Source organism: Barbatula barbatula (assembly GCF_947034865.1).
Source record: "Barbatula barbatula genome assembly, chromosome: 2".
Taxonomy (NCBI): Eukaryota; Metazoa; Chordata; class Actinopteri; order Cypriniformes; family Nemacheilidae; genus Barbatula; species Barbatula barbatula.
In genome coordinates, this window is record NC_136767.1 from 10,158,705 (window position 1) to 10,171,978 (window position 13,274).

The 13,274-nt window shown below is 37.6% G+C and overlaps 1 protein-coding gene across 5 annotated transcripts in view; it reads left to right on the plus strand.

Moving 5' to 3' along the window:
• Positions 1 to 13,274, plus strand: part of mef2cb (myocyte enhancer factor 2cb) — a 63,463-nt gene that overhangs the window by 1,811 nt on the left and 48,378 nt on the right. For 3 of the 5 annotated variants that reach the window (XM_079474792.1, XM_079474794.1, XM_079474796.1), the window contains exon 1: positions 6,307 to 6,631. The gene's annotated coding sequence lies outside the window, so the exon portion shown is untranslated. Of the gene's footprint in view, positions 1 to 5,025; positions 5,136 to 6,306; positions 6,632 to 13,274 lie in introns of those variants that run through there. The other 2 variants (XM_079474793.1, XM_079474795.1) reach the window with 1 other exon arrangement.

The window sequence follows — 13,274 nt, forward strand, 5'->3', positions numbered from 1 at the left end:
TCGCAGTTGGCACGCAGGCGTCGCGGTAGTGACCATCCTTATGTTGCATATTGCAGATCCAGATGCTATGTTCTTAGGTTACATGGCTCCATATTATTCAAGAGTATTTCATATTTAAAACAAATAATCAGCGACATGATAAAAACATGGAAACGGTTTTATCTCTCCAGCCCTGAAACAAGGGGAATTATTTGTGTTGCTGTATAATTGCTTGCAGTGACTTCTTTGTTTGTCGTTCTTCTTCTTCTTTTTCACAATCTGTTTCCAATATTTCACACTGGGGCTGAAGCATTGCCCCTTTGTCGATCTTTTTCTCTGTCTGTCTTTGCTCAGCTTACACTTGTCTGCCCCTTGGAGAAGATGGAATCAGAGCTCCGTTCCTCCGTGGATCGTACATACATGCTGGATGGGGCCCATCTGAATCTACAAAACATGAGTGCTTCACTGCCTTTTGATCTCGGGCTAATCTCTATTGCCTGCCTCCAGTCTCATCTTGTTTGAATAAGAATGAGTCTGGGGTGCTATTGCAGGCACAAAGAGAACGGCATTCGTTCAGCGGAGCAGTGCTGCGCGGGTATGCATACACTTGGAAGCGTTCGTCAGAACTCTCCTATGCTTCTGTATTCTCCAGCATAAAGCTTCTGCGAGCATGTTTGTGAGCGGTATAATGACATGCTATTAATTTATGTGAGGATTGAACATTAGTGACTTTACCTGCGCATTTACTGTAATTAGAATGTGTGATCCAACAATTTTCCCTAAACTGATTTGCAATAATGGAAAAAAGTCCCTCTTGTTAGAAAGTTTTTTTTGCTAAAGTTGTTTTTTTGTGTTTTCAAATATAGTGTGGTTAAAATGACACCAGTATTGATCTTTCAGATGGAGGGTAAAGGAGAAATGTTTTGTTTCTTTGCAACCCTTTATAATAAAGATACAGTATATATCTTGACAATGTATTAGCAATAATGAATATTTTACAGCATTTATTACTTTGCCAAGAGCATAAGATTATGAATTGCGGTAATGTTTTATTCAAAATCTTTTTTTAACTTCATGTATTTCCCATTAAAAACAAGATACATGTATATTGTTTGTTTTCACCAGAAGTATTGTGTCAATGTTTAATTAAGCTATCTACGTTCCCCATCCTAAAATATTTATAATATATATCTCAAGATTATCTAGCATACAAAACCAGTGTATGCTAAATACTAAATGAATGCTAAAAAATATCAGCACAAAGAACTTACAGTAACTTTAGCCCTACCCATGGTTAATAAATGATGCAGCCTTACCTGTTTTTCACCTGCTTGAAATGTGTATATGAGTGTCCATCACAGCCTAAGGTTACTCTGCACAGCACTGCAGGAGTAAGAGAACATTTGTGATGACGAGGAAAATTTGGGTAGATAATAAAGAGTTGAAAGTGAGTAAATAAGAGAAAAGAATAAGGGGAGGTGCTGACATATTAAATGTTTTATGTAATATTTTTGGAGGGGTACATAAAATGCAAGACAATTAAATACGCAGTTTCGTTACTTTACGCTATAAAAAGCTCTGCAAAGATAATCTGAACTGTCTGGTATAGAAACTGGTTAGGTTTAAACATCTGAAAATATAGGTGTAATTTTCATTGCCTGTCCATAATACCCAACATCTGTTAGGGCCCTACTTCTGCACAAGTTCAGGAAACACCAGTTGGCACTCTGAGTCTGGACACAAAAAACTTTGACGTTGGCATCTTTTTTAGTGCCGCCATCCTGAAAAAAGTGTTGAAACAATGAAATAACTGTGCAAGGTTTGCAGAGGTTTTGAGTGAATTAGTTTCCAACCATTCAAAGGAGGAAAAATCATTAGAGTGGGGTTTTTTATATTTTTTCCAGCTTTAAGTATTAAACTGACAAAGGGGACTTTGAGCTGAAGGGTGAAATATACAAAGACGTAGCAGTGATCCAACTGACTGCGGGACCTGTCTACTTCGTAAATTTGAACTGAAAAATAAAAAGAGACTGCTGGTGCACTCTTATGAACTCTACATTTGACATGAACCGAGAAGTGTGCATGCTTGTTTTTACACTTTGACATTGCATGTTTTCTGTTTTGCTGCTTAGGTGCACATGTTGTTGTACACTACATTCTGAATATTTTGAAACATTCACCTTTCAGTTAAAATACTGTTTGTTCAACTGTGATGGAATTGGTTGCCTCTGAGAAAGCCTTAGTGCGCCCCTGCTGGCACATATGTGTATTGTAGTTTCAAGTTTTACTATAGAGGCCAGGAATCATTCTCATAAATTGGCCTTTGCACCATGCGTATACATTAACGGAGTGCAACAAATATAGTTTTCAACCTTTGCTGTCATTTGACACTAACTCCTTTTGGGGCCTGTATAGCAAGTGGGACATAGTACAGGTGTATTGACAGGGGAGATAAAGACTTCAGAGTGCGGAGTAACTGGAACTGGGTTGGCTTTTTTTCAGCACACAGTTTCAAAACTGAAACCAGAGCAGCAGCATCCTGCACAAAGGCTTAACCGTGTTGTGCTGCTTGTGGTTCATCTATAATGAATCAAAGGTGTAGCATTCACGCGTTGTTTGCCCAACAGAACATGCAAATTGCCAAATTTGTCCCCATGCAAGTAAACACCTCACTTGCATTTTTCCTCCAACCACTATGTTTTAGTGTGCACAGGTGCTATTTAAATTCAATGAAGAAAGGACTCAGACTATAATGATTGCATCATCTCGCTTTTAGCGGTTGGTAACTTTTTACTGCAACTTTATCTTTTATACCTTTATTACTTTGAGGTTCATAGAAATTTGTTTCATTATTATGTGTACTAAAACTAAATAAATAAAACTAAATCATATTACACAGATTCAGTACATTTGGTTCACAAAGACCCGTCATATAATACGATTATGTGAATATAGAGTTGCATATTATTATTTTGCTGAAAGAAGAAAAAGAAGAACATGACACAAAAAATACTGTTGTAGAGCAGAAACAAAAATGACACTTAGTCATTCATAGCTGAAATATATGTAGTGTTTAAATACCAGGTTAGTTCGTTTTTCCTCTATTTGTTCAAAATTCAGATGAGATAAAGAGAGGAAATGAGTGAAATTAAAGGTGGCAGTGAGACTAGCAGAGGGGAGGAGTGAGAAAATTAAGGCAGGGAAAAGGAGTATCTATGAGCGGGCCAGACTTCGGAGACAAACTCATCCCCAGTGTTCTCCTTCACTGTGAAAACTCAGTGCCGGTGTTTGAGCACTTGACAACATTATCAGCAGTAACTGCCAGATTGCGTTTTCACATGAGCCTGATCAGCAACTGATTACACGCTCACACTTGCACATACACAAACGGCCTTGGATTGTTCCTGTTTGCCAAAGTAAAATGTGTTGATGTTTATCATGGTCTTAAAATGAAATAGAAGCTTTGTCCCTCTTTCCTCTCTGAGCGCTACTTATGTCTGACAGGAGATAATAAGATACACGTGCGTAAAGAAAACAACGTAGGTGGGATTGTTGTCAGCCACTAACATTGTGTATTTATCTTCCACCTTACAACTGCTTGTTACAAACACAAACAGATGAAATAGAAACTCGCAAATTACTTTTTTCCTGAAAATCTTGTTTGTGAAAATGAAAGGACATAATTATAACTGGACACTTTTAACGCGGCTTTGATGTTTTTGGAACTCATATTGTTGATCTTGAGTAATGGCAAGCTGGTTCAGTTTGGATTAACTAAAATGTAAAGATTAAAAATAAGAGGGGGAATAATTCAGATGTGCATATGAATAACTGTATATGCATGCCTGTTTGCAAATAATGGTCAAATCTTATAAAATCATCAATGTTTAATGTTACAGATAACAGTAAATGTGTCTGTATGGAATGTGTCAACCAATTAAAGTAGAAGGAACCTTATCAGCATTCCATAATCAGCTCTAAACATTTTAGATCACCTCTTGTTTATGACAAAGGAACAGGAGATGACATTTTATATTGTTATTCAAAATTTATTGTTATGATATGTTGTGACCTTACTCACTCATTCCACTTTCATATACATTCAACGTAGGGCTTGGTGCAAATATGTTTTACCTTGGTTTTCAATTTTAGTAGGATATAAACAATTGTGTGTGTTGACCTTATACTAGATGTTTTACTCTAAATCTCCTTTTCCAAAAAAATGTTTAAAGCTTGTGTGCAAATTTGCTGTTTTTTTCAGGATATAGAAAAAATCACTGTATTTTAAACGATTAAATACTGTTTGCAAAGTTGACAAGCACTTTTTAATACTTTGTATTGGTCAGATATTTGTTAACCCCAGTGAGAAACATCAAGGGTGGGAAATTAAATGAAAAATGTGCTAATGAGGCTTGTAAAATACCATTGTTTAAAACATGCAAATACTTTAAAATATTGATTACACCAACTTCTAATGTTTAGCCTATACATTTCCTATAATACAGAACCTACTGTATATGTACACAGTCAGAACTTATTCAGTTAAAATAGCCCATCTATTGTTAAAAATGACCTATATTTCATGCATGTCAATGGTGTGCCAAGGAAATCACCGGATTAGGGGTGCACAACCTGAGAGTAAAAGTGTGCAAGTAATAGACCAGACACAGCCACGAAGAAAGAGGGACAGAGAATGACTGGAAATGTCAGGAACAAAAGAAAAGATAAACATTAACTTGCATATTTCTAATAATGCCTTTTTGTCTTTATAAGGAAAAAAGACATCTAGAACAAAACTGCAATTGATTTACGCAGATCTCAACAGGGTAGCACTGATAATGCACAGAAGTTGCCGTAGTTACTGTTTCTGTTCCTCTTCCTGTTCTTAATAGTTTATCTACCACATGAATATGCAAAGGCAACTCAATTACAGTGTTTATATATTTATTTATTCCTTGTCCAGTTCTCCCAGTCATGGAGTTTATCCTGAATCTATATATGGCTATTAAGACACAAATAACCTCTCTCTCTGTGTTTCTTCACCAGGTGCCAACTAAACAACTTAACACCACGTACTGAAGCCTGAAAGGGTCTCCTGGTGAAACCAAGACAAACCACATGCTGGATCTAAAAGAACTGAAGGAATATTGAACACAGTGAGTGTAACATGATGGCGATCAGATATTCTGAAGCGGCAGCAGTTCTAGTAATATAATCAAAGCTCATTGCATGCTCATTAACTTTTATTATTATTATTATTATTTAACAGATAATACAAATAAGAAATATTTCATGTTTAATTTTGTCAGCTGGACATTTTTGAAGGGACGCAAAGGAAATCTGTGGGGACAGTGTCCTCATTAGACCCAGCCCTGGGTTAAAGACGTTATCATTGGCTTGCATTTACATTGGAGTTGTCTATGCAAATACACTGCGAATCAAAGAATCTGTCGAAACGTAGCATACAATATGGTATCATGTAGCTGGTGGAACTCAAGCCGTATTGATTTAAATATGAAAATGACCAATAAAATGCAGTTCAAGATTACAGTGTGACTCAGAAGTGGGTTCTCACAGAAGCTGATACCACCTGATCTAGTTACAGTCTGTCAGGCAGATTAGCAGGTTTTATTAATGTATTCATTGATTTAATGTTTTACCTCTACATCTGGTTTGTTTCAGTGACTCAAGTGGCCCTCGCTTGATCCTAGGACTTAAAATGAGGATCTGAAAGCAACAGAAACAAGATAGTTCCCTTTGTCAAACCTTTACACTTACAATCAATACAAGATTTTTTATAGGCTGGTCACTGGCGGAGAACTTCGGCGAGTGCACCAAAGTGTCCCATTATATTATTCTCATTGCCTTGACTACTCCTGATATATTTAAATTATTGCATGGCGAGGCAGTGGCAGAACATGCTATTAGTGTTTTTTTAGTAAGATTAGTAATATTACAGAAAAAGTTTTTGTGGACTTAAAAAATCTCATATATATATTATATATATATTGTTGTTGTTGTTGTTATTTAAAAATCACATTAAATTGTATTGTGTGCATCTGATAAGTGTCAATCAACCTTGTTACTTGCGCTCAATAACCAATGAGGCCCTTTTTGATAATACGCACAGTAGTTTTACTTTTATCAGGTAGCAGATAAAAAAGCATTAGTGTTGCGCTTCTTTCATTAAAACGCTGGAGTGATCTAAGCCCGTCCCCCTTCAAGAGTAAACCCGATTATTTGCCCGGCGTGTGGGGAGGAGAGAGAGAGAGAGAGAGAGAGAGAGAGAGAGAGAGAGAGAGAGAGAGAGAGAGAGAGAGAGAGAGAGAGAGAGAGAGAGAGAGAGAGAGAGAGAGAGAGAGAGAGAGAGAGAGGCTGAGGCTTGGAGAGGAGCTCAACATCATCACTCGCAATAACGGCTTAATCATTCCTCACCGTGGACGACCGACACCAAGCGCTATATCCTTAGCATCTGAAACGATTCATTACACACAAGAAAACAACACATCTGTACTGAACGACACTTTTTCGGTGGTGGTAGTGATTGTTGGTGGATTTTAAGTGTGAAGCGGTGAAGTCCACCCGGCGGCTCAGCACCTTCCATCACACCGCAGGACAAACTTCACCGGACACACTTTACATGCACCATGAAGTAAGTAACACTAATATCTCACACCGTCGTACGTTTGTCAATGAAGAAATTGCGTGAACTTGTTAGAATGTTGTGTAAAACAAACAATAATATGCGTTATATCTCCGTTAGTTCCCGCGACCACAAGGGTGAGTGTTACAGTAATAGACTCCGCAAAGAAAGTTGACATGACAGACGCTCCGCTATTTCTATAACACTCGCATGTTCTTTTTGTTAGGACTGACATGCAGAATAACAGGACAACGACTTAGTAAACGGACTAAACACTTTATTTATTTCAAACACACCAAAGTGCTTTCTGAGCGCAGAATAAACTAACACACGTTCAAGCTTTTTAAAACAATGAATGAGATTTACAATCAAAGCGAATAAAAAGATTAGTGGTACCAGTCCGGTGGCCATCAGGCGATGATGCATTGCTTAAATATTATGCATCCATTTATGATTCATTTTCATAAATCTCATTCAGACTCTTTATTTTTTATATCTATTTTTTGTAAGTGGATAGATCAAGTAAAATTTAAATATGACTTACTACTGACCAACTTTCCAAATAAAATGGAACTCTGGAGGATAAATACAAAACCTTGTAATCGTAAGTAGCCTATATAGATAAAACAAAAAGCAAACATTAATTATCCAAAAGCAATACAAAGTCCTTTTTTCAGTTTATTAAGTGTGAATTATTTTATTTATTTTATTTTATGAATTATATAATGATTATATTTTTTTGTATTATAGCTTATTTGTAACTTTTTAATTGCGAAGTAAATTACTTGAACTCCAAAAAAAGATAACAGTGTAGTTTGCAAGATGGAAGTTGAGTGCCAAATATTGGAAACAGCTAAAATGTAGTATAGAGGAATTATTTAGTGGTATGAATCAGTGTCAGGTACAATTTTTATATAAGATTTTTCAAGAATGTTACAAAGAAACTGTCAAAATCCAATTGCATTTTGATGTGTCAGGCTGGTAGCTGTAAAAATATGAGAATTAGTATAGTTTAACATCTAAAGGTGAAGACTGATACCGATGTAAATGAATGAAAGTAATTGTTTAATTAACAGGGAAGATGCTTCTTCCTCACTTTTTTGTCTAAACAGAGATAGTAGCCTATATTCCCGTCTCTGTGCTTAACTGTGAAACAATATGACAGGTTCCATTCAATAGTTGTCTTTGTTAATATTTTAAGTAGCATTTACAATTTTTAAACAAATGTCTGAAAGGGCGTTCGCATATTTTATTTCTGTCACTTGTACTTCTCAAGTGCACTGTTGCGGACTACACCATTAGACAGATAAACACAATCAATGAGGTTCCTTTATGTAGTCATTTATCTTTGTGTGTCTCACCTGTTGATCTCCTGGGATTAAGTGTTTGTTTAATCTGTCCAAGAGGAAGACGAACACACTTTCATGTCGATTCACATGGTTACACTCAGAGCTGTGATCATATACGCGCACACTTGACTGGTCCTCAGACTTGTCCTCTTTTGGAAATCACTGGGGATTAGGCTTCTGTCGATTCACAAAACCAACAGTGACAACATAGTCTTACACTTCCCTCAAAGAGGGATCAGTTTGTCACGTGTCATTCTGATTGGCTGAGGTACTTGAGCCGATTGTTAGGGGCTTTTAGAGGCACAGTTTGTGTGACCCTCCAAAGCGACAATCCGTAATTGGTCCTGAACTTAATAAATGGCCCTAAATGTTTGTTCAGGTTTTACACAGTCCGTCCCGTATAAACAGAAGAAAATGTTTTTATTTGCAAATTGCGTACAGGTAATATGCAGTCCAAGTGTAAATTACATTTGTAATCTCTAATCATTCAAGCAAATGTAGCTATTATATAGAATATTCCATAAGAATTCATTTTGAAACAGTGTTTTATTTCAAATAAGCAACAGCGTTAATATGTCATCTAAAAATGTATCGTTTTAAAACAAAATGCTTAAAAAAGTGTTTAATCCAAGCATTTACCCTTCCCATTGACTTTCAAACATTCACAGTAAAAGAAAGATGTCTTTGCTTTCATTGTAACAGTTAAGCAATAATAATAAAATGAGGTGATATACGCGCATTTTATTACACAGCAGTTCGTTAATTTTGAGTCAAAGAAGTTAAACATTTTCTCATTTCGTTTTTTCCATTCTCTCAGCTTCATTTACCAGGCTAAAAATTAGTTTAATAAAGCAAATAAACCAGCTTCATATCAGTCATTTTTACCCTCAAAAAGGTTATGAGGTTTGGTATTAGATGAACGCACTCAGTGCATATGAGTCTGTCCTGGTTTCTGCATAATGAATTTAACTTTGCATCTGTCTGTATTTAGTAATTAGCTGTGGCGCTTGGCAACTTTCTTTCTGTGTGTAAAAGAGAAGGTAGCGCAGAGTCGATTCACCAGAGTACTAGACAATCACATAGGAATAGTTCTGCCTTTGATGTTTAATTATATTGTAAAACACATTTTAGAATATTTCTGCATAAAATTGAATTTTTCATCCGAGCGTTCTCGGTTCTAAAGATCCGCTACGAGCTCATATGGCATGTACAGAACACAGAGCAATTATTATGTATGCTCAAAAAGTCTTTTTTCGACTGGAAATAGTTCCAAGAGTTGTGTATGTGAATGTATTTGCATGATAAGAAAAGGATTGTGTTTTAATGTTTGTTTGTACATGAGAAGATAATAGAATGTTTGAAAGACAGGAGACACTGTCACGAAGAGCATGACAGACGAGTCAGTGTGAATGTGTGTGCAGCAAATGAGTGTACAAAACATGTCATACGGTGAACATAAAAGAGGTGCTCTTCCAAAATATCATATGGCTAAAGGTAACTCGTGTTTCTCATAAATTCTTATATTGAGTTTGGACACTTTTGTCCTGGTTGGTCCACCATAGACACGTTTGGCCTTCTCTCCCTTAAACACAGCGATTCGAATCCAAAGACATTAAACGCTTTCATTTCGGTCAGTATCTTAAAAGAAAAATATGATTTTGAAGCCCAAAGAACAGCAGAAAACAATGACAAATACTCAACTGTTCGGAAAGGGTTCAAGGGTTCCTCCAGGACGCTACAGATTCAAGTTGGACGGCACATTTTATGCCTTTCAGATTTCAGACATGTCTTATTTTTTTGTGTTTCAATGCTTTATTTATTGTTGCAGTTTTGTGTTTTTTAAGTATGTGGTTAAATATGGCAAAGGTTTAGAGACTAGAACTGTCTGTTACCCAAATAAATCCAAAGAACACATCCGACCCAGTTGCGGATCTTCAAAGCAATTCCAGCAGTCTTTGTGCCACCCAACCTTAACTCCACTTTTTGTTGAAGCGGCTAGATCTGTGTTTGCCGAGACTTTACTTACCGTTGACGCAGGTTCTATGATAAAGCACAGCGGCTCTGTGGCTGAGGGACCCATCGCCAATGGATGCAGGCCAAAAAAATTACGAAAATCTAAAAAAATCTTTAAAAAAAATGGGAGACAAGTTAGAGGAGGAAGGAAGGGGGAAATGCTGAAATATTTTCCAGCTAATGTAATTTATCTTTGTCAGTGGGACAGCATGGCCCAGTCATTCTGTATGGTTCTCCGGTGAGATGGGGGACAGAGAGCCCTCTATGCCCCAGCTTCTCGTAAAATTCTTAACCCTCAATGTCTCTGTTGCTGCCCGTTGTATGTCAAGACCTATATTTTAGTAATTTGTGCACTCACAATAGAATCTAAAGCAGATTCTGTTTTTAAAGGTTTGTAATACTGTGATTTTTTTCTCATCATTATATTTTTCTTGTCTAGTAAACACGGTCAATGGGATGGCCACTCGAATGCAAATAAAACAAGTGTTTTAAATACATTCAAAATGAAACGTTGGGAGGAATAATCTTTTCCTTAGTATAAGGATGAGGTATTTAATTCAGCCAAGCTTGCAAAGACAGCCTCTCAGCAAAGCTCTGGAGCTCACAAGAGCAGCTCTCGAGTGGTGTTCTGCCAAGCTACACGTGTGTCTTTCGGCAGTCTTTTTGTGCCGTTCTCAACAGCGGCCTGTCACCATCGGAGGCTGAAACTCGGAAAAAAACCTGCTGTGCTGGACACTCGAGATAGGAGAAAAAGAAGGGAAAAGAGAAGCAATGAAAAAAGAAGAGGAGATGTGTCTCCGAGTTTGGCGTTGAGACACTTAATGCCTTTGTGTTTGTCGTGGCGTTTGCACAGGGCCCTTCACCAGGCTGTCATCCACCTCCAAACAACCAATCAGATGAGCCAGTTTCAGCCATTGGCTGTCTGCTCTGTCTAAACTTGGTTTTATACAAAATCAATGTCAGGGACAATTAAGAGAAATACATTCCCTCACAGAGTTTCTGCATTGTTTGACTTTTTCCTTTCGGTTGACAAGTGAAAAAAGTTTTGATCGTGAGGACAAATGGACAAATATTTTATTATTTGGCAGTCTGTGCCATTCTTTGTCCACTTTTTGCTTTGACTTGTAATCAGACCAATGCCTTGTCTCATGCTTCTAACAAGTTTTTGCTTGTTTATTTGTTTTTGCTTCTCCACAGTAAAGTGTGTTTACTTTGATGTACGTTTTTTTGCAGTAGTTACCCCAAAGTACAGCCAATGATGTCATTAATTTTATTACAGATTTGGCATCTGGGAAAAAAGGAAAAAGAGAGAATGAGAGAGAGAAGGAAAGGAAATGTGCGGCACTGAGTTGTATGCATAATTAATACGAGCAGCACTTCATTTGGAACTTCAAGGTTTGGTGGGCAGTACAGGATGGGCTGTGAAGTGCTTTGCATTGTGGAGGTGGCTCATTTCACCTGCAGCTGCTCTGTTACAGCCCCTCTGGAAAAACAAATAACCTTGTGCATGCACGTGTGTTTGTGTGCGTGCTTGTGCTCAACCCCGACAATGGCGCGAGCTCCTATGACAAGAGACTGCATGACGCAGGCGTTCTATTAAGCTGCTAGCTGGCGCGTGGCCCACACTTCCTAAATGGTGCTGTCCGTCCAGAAATAGCTCGGTCAAGAGATTGACTTTTTTGTTTTTGTCCGCTTGTGTGTTGTGCATATGTGTGCCAGGGACTACAAAATTGTGAGGCTGCAGTATTATTCAGGTTAAAATTGGTCACTGTCTTATTTTTGGATCAGAGTGGCTCATGGGTTATAAATAGAAGAGGAAGGGAAGGGAGATACCTGCCGCGACTCTGGCTAGCTTTGCCGTTCCCCCTCCACCCATTATCCACATCGCGTTCCTGTTTTTCCGCTTGTATCAAACTCTCTTTCTCTTCTCAGTCTTTGATCTAGGGTGTTTTTACAGGCATTGTTAAACTTATTCAATAAAATACAGCTCAGTTGTTGTGGAATAAATATATGTTATGCTTAAAGAGATGAGAGCTTTCAAACTGGTTTATGGTTTTCACGTCTGGCAATGAGAAGGTGGTGTGCGAGAAGAGAGAAACATGCGCGTAGGCATAGAGTGTAATCTAATATGGCGATGTCCACATCACGAAATATTTTTAGAAGCGAAGTGCTAATTTTATTTCTTCATTACAAACTGGAGCTGTTTATGAACACTGAAGTTATTTCCCACCTCTTATAGAAGTATCCCATACAATCTAACAGCTCTAGGTGTAATAAATACTGAATAACTTTCGGTGTGTGTGGAGCAAAACTTTCAAGATGTTTGCCAATGAAATAAATCTGTATTGCCTACTACATTCTTTAAAAAATATATATTTTACGTCTGGGTTTAATGAAATTTTCCTATATTTTGTTACGTTTAAAACATCTCATGTCTTGTTGCTAAACATGTAAAGATTTTAAATTAATGATGTGGCATGATTGAATTTGACTCAGCAAACATTCCTGCTAGCTCGCCCGAGTTTCCTGCTGATGTTTTTATTGACTGGTTGTTTATCGGACCCTTGGACCCCACTTTAGTGACTTTAGACCACAGTGGGATGCCTGAACATAGACTGGAGAAGTGCTGTAATACGCGAAAATGCATGGAGGACATTATAATTTGTCGCTTTGTTGCATCGCACCTGGAACACAGCGTTACATCTGGTCTATAAACCTCACAATAATAGTCAAATGTTAAATGTCAATAATCTCTAAAACCTGTTTCCATGTGTCCAGAAAGAGAAACAATTCTTGCCAAGCTTCAGCTCACAGGTGAGGAAACTGTCCTCCTTGTGTATTAATAAATGAATTAGCTTCTATCCCGCTCCTTCCCTTTATCCCTGAACAGGCAAGTTCCATTATTTTTCTGTTTATGACGCTTTAAGTGGATAAGCAGGCCACACGTTTAAAGTCTACAATTGTTTTTAACAAAAAGAGTGCAGCCCTTTTTAATGCTCTTCAAAATGCTGCCAGGCAGCCTGTCAATGACCCACTTCTAAGACAGTCAGGAAACAAGGATGAGCTGAGTACAGACCCTTGAAAATAAGAGACAGAGTAAAGAGGAAGGGATAAAAATTGTTAATTTTGTCGGGAAGTTGATTTGAAATCCTTTCTCACTTTCCCTCCCACTCTTCCTTCTTCTGAACACAGCCCACTTTTCTCTGAGATTCCCTCCAGCGGAATCGGAAGAGAGGGACTGGGAACGCTGGTATGGCTTAGCTTCCGATGCTTGGCTAGCCCCCTTGGTT